The following is a 4,301-nucleotide window of genomic DNA, read 5'->3' on the forward strand; positions in this document are numbered from 1 at the left end:
ACCCGCGCTGCCCTGCGCTGCCCCCTGCAGGTGGTGCGGCTGAGAGCACCGCCGGGCTTTCCTGCAGGGGGCGCTGGGCCCCGTGGGCCGTGTCATCCCTGCCTTTCCTCCGGCTCTCTCGCCCCCACCCGTCTTGGCCCTGGGCAGGGGCTGTAGGAGTGAGGACAGGGCAGGAGCGCTCATGGCCAGGCGCTCATGGTCTGTGGCTTTTGTACAGACCGAGACCTCCCTGCCACCAGGGCATTGAAAGAAGCTGTCTTCCAGGCCCCCTCCCCATGGAGGTCCCTCCACATTGAGGTTCTTCCAACGTGACCCCCCGCCCCCCCAACGTAGAGGCCTTACTCAGAAATGGAGTCCAGTCTGATGGAGGAGGCATGGGGTGCGGGTGGGGTGCTCAAGCAAAAAGTGGAGGCACATTGCCAAAACCGATTTGGCTCAGTGGATAGAGCGTCAGCCTGGGGACTGAAAGGTCCCGGGTTCGATTCCGGTCAAGGGCATGTACCTCGGTTGTGGGCATATTACCAGTGGGGGGGTGCAGGAGGCAGCTGATCGATGATTCTCTCTCATCAATGTTTCTAACTCTCCATCCCTCTCTCTTCCTCTCTGTAAAAATCAATAAAATATATATATATTTTTAAAAAGTGGAGGCACCATCTCAAAAAACTAAAAATAGAACTCCCATTTGACCCAGTAATCCCACTTCTGGGACTATACCCCAAGAAATCAGAAAGCACATGTGCACCCCTATGTTCATAGCAGCACAATTTACCATTGCTAAGATTTGGAAACAGCCTAAGTGCCCATCAGCAAATGAGTGGATTAAAAAACTGTGGTACATCTACACAATGGAATACTACGCTGCTGTAAAAAAAAAAAAAAAAGAATTTTTACCATTTGCAACAGCAGGGATGGGCCTGGAGAGCATTATGCTAAGCGAAATAAGGCAGAGAAAGATAAATATCACCTGTTCGCACTCATTTGTGGAATATAATGAACAACATAAACTGATGAACAAAAATAGAATCAGAAGAAAAAAGATATTTTAGAACATGAGTAATCCCATTATTTGCAGATTTTTAATGCTTCCTACAACTTTTGTGATACTATACTAAGTACAGTTTTGGTAATATTTAAATATTTTTTAATTGATTTTTCACAGAGAGGAAGAGAGAGAGTTAGAAACATTAATGAGAATCATCGATCAGCTGCCTCCTGCACACCCCCTACTGGGGATGTGCCCGCAACCACCGTACATGCCCTTGACCGGAATCGAACCCGGGACTTTTCAGTCCGCAGGCCGATGCTCTATCCACTGAGCCAAACCGGTCCTGGCAGTTTTGGTAATATTTAAAATCTTTTTTCTTGAAACAGTTTATTGCATGTAATATTATTATATTTAAAATCACTTTTCTTGAAATATTAGTGTTTATTGCATGTAAATGGCAAATTATTTTATATATATTAAAAAAAAAAAAAAGGTGGAGGCACTGACGTGGGCAGGTTGTGCCAGTGGCAGGTCCTGGGCTGCCTGTGTGATGTCGGCAGAGTCGACCTCTGCATTTTTTTGGAGAATAAATGAGCAGGAGAGGGTGGGGTGGCCCCTGCCTCTCCCCTGACAGGCAAGGACAGAAGAGAGTGGGACAGAGAGAAGGGGCAGGGGGGCGGGGGTGATTTCCCAGTGCCTCTCCTTTGAGCAAGCCTGAAGAGCATCTTCCAGAAGGGTCTCCCCAAGTTCCGTTTTGCAGCTTACAAGCTCCAGAGATGAGGGCGCTCCATGGCCGGAACGTCATCCTTTGGACAGTGTGGAGCAACGTCAGGGTGTGAGTGACGCTATGCTTGTTTTACGGAGAGCGTCTTCGTATCTCAGTAAAACGAGCCTGAACGTTTCTAACGTAAAGGCACCAGTTCCATGCCGCATCGCAGTGAAGACTGGACCACACTGGCTCTGGTTCTTGTGTCTGGCCCCAGACCTTCCAGGTCCAAGGGAGACCTTCCACCCACCCACCCCCACCCCAAGTCCAGCTCCGTGCACGCACCGGTTTCTGAGCGGACTGAATCGGGCTCTGGTTTGCAGGCCCAGGAAACACCAGCTTAAGCCTCAGGTGTGGTCAGTCAGGGCCTGGCGTTGTCCTAATCAGTGATGGGACCTGGCAGAGTCAGCCTGCCAAGGGGCAGTGATGGAATGTGAGCAAAGGGGCTGCCAGGAGCCTGGCAAGCTATGGGGGGAGGAAGAGCAGCATGGAAGTTCCGAGAAGTTCAGTGCCGGAAAGTAACCACACAGATGGTCTGGTCATAAATCCCCAACTGGCAGGCGGTCACATCCCAGGCCAAAGCTTCCTGAGCAAATGTCAATTCTGACCTTAAGTGAGCCCGACCATTGTTTTTATGCATCTAGGATAATATACCTTTGAAATGGAGTTAATTTCTTTTTTAATTTTTTATTTGACTTTAGAGAAAGGGAAAGAAACATCAATTTGTTGTTGAGTTCTTTATGCATTTATTGGTTGCATATATATATATATATATATATATATACATATACACACATTAATTGAATTTTAGAGAGAGAAAGAGAAGCATCCATGTGCGAGGGGAACATGGGTCAACTGCCTCGTGCACGCCCCCTACAGGGGATTGAGCCCACAACGGGGGCATGTGCCCTGGGGCAATGGAACCAGCAACCTTTTGGTGCACAGGATGGCTCTCCAACCTATTGAGCTACCTGGTCAGGGCTTCAGAGTAATCTTCCTTTCCACACCCGTGGAAGGCACAACTGCAGGCACCAGAGCACAGGCCCACCCTCCCTGCCATCTCGTTGCCTGTACACCATCCCTCTTTACTGGGAAAGTGAGTTAACTCTCCTGTACCCACCCACGTAAAAGAAATATGCGCTTCGCCGAAACAGGTTTGGCTCAGTGGTAGAGCGTCGGTTTGCGGACTGAAGAGTCCCAGGTTCGATTCGGTTAAGGGCATGTACATTGGTTGTGGGCACATCCCCAGTGGGGGGTATGCAAGAGGCAGCTGGTCGATGTTTCTTTCTTTTCTTTTTTTTTTTTAAAATATATTTTATTGATTTTGTACAGAAAGGAAGTGAGAGAGATAGAGAGCTAGAAACATCAATGAGAGAGAGTCATCGATCAGCTGCCTCCTGCACACCCCCCACCGGGGACATGCCCGAAACCAAGGCACACGCCCCCGACCAGAATCGAACCCGGGACCCCTCAGTTCCCAAGCCGACGCTCTATCCATTGAGCCAAACTGGTCTTGGCCGATGTTTCTTTCTCATCGACGTTTCTAGCTCTCTCTCTCCATTCCTCTCTGTAAAAAATCAATAAAATATATTAAAAGAAGAAGAAGAGGTATGCGTTTCTCCATTTTCCTTTTTATCCAGTCCTGGAGATTTCCCCACTTTGCTTTCTGCCGCTTCTGTAATCTCCCTCCAGTGGAGTTCATGTAGCGTCTCCTTTGATCCTAATGTATAAATTAGCTGCGATACTGCCACTCTCCGAGCATTTTCTCAATCGCTGAGATTTTGCACGACCTGGAACTCTGTGGCTCAAATAAACTCATAGAAGTTTCCTATAGGCGGGGCATAGTTTCATCTATAATATTAGAGGTTTCCTGAAGATTGGGAAACATGCGGTCCAGGTCAGTTCCAGGTGGGGAAGATGCTGGGAGGTGCCTGGCTTTCCCACCGCAGAAAGCGGGCAGCAACGGCCTCTGGTGGCCAGGCCCCTGGATGCCTCCTCCCCGTGGAAGCATGTGATTAATTTACAAGGGGCTTCTCAGGGCTCAGGAGTCTGGAGAGGGCCAGGTGCACCCACTCCCTCCCATGACAAAGGGGAAACCGAGGCCCGCAGAGCGGAGGTCACTTCGTGTGAAGTCGCACACGAAACACGGGGAGCATTGAGGATGGAACCTGGGTCTCTCACTCCACGGATGAGATTCCAAGCGACAGGTGTGTTTGTTAAATCGGCATTTGTTTTCAGCGCGTTCGGAGGAGCGACCCATTGAAGGAATTCCCGAAAGGTGAAGAGCTGGCTCTTAAGAAGGAGCTGAGCGAACACCCAGCCAAGCGAGCGCTTTAAGAGGGTAAACAGACCAGAACTCACTTCCGGGATTCTTACCGCTAGCGCCCCGCCGGTTAATCACGGCTCTCAGTCTCGCCCGCAAGGCATCTTGGGAAACGTAGTCCCAGTTCCCTCCAGACGTCAGGTGGCGGCCGTCTTGGAACTGCATTTCCCAGAAAGCTGTGCTTGCCGGCTCGACCGGGCTACGGGCGGGTGGGGCGAACGCCCGGA

The sequence above is a fragment of the Pipistrellus kuhlii genome, unplaced genomic scaffold (assembly GCF_014108245.1).
Source record: "Pipistrellus kuhlii isolate mPipKuh1 unplaced genomic scaffold, mPipKuh1.p scaffold_m20_p_11, whole genome shotgun sequence".
In the NCBI taxonomy this organism is placed as follows: Eukaryota; Metazoa; Chordata; class Mammalia; order Chiroptera; family Vespertilionidae; genus Pipistrellus; species Pipistrellus kuhlii.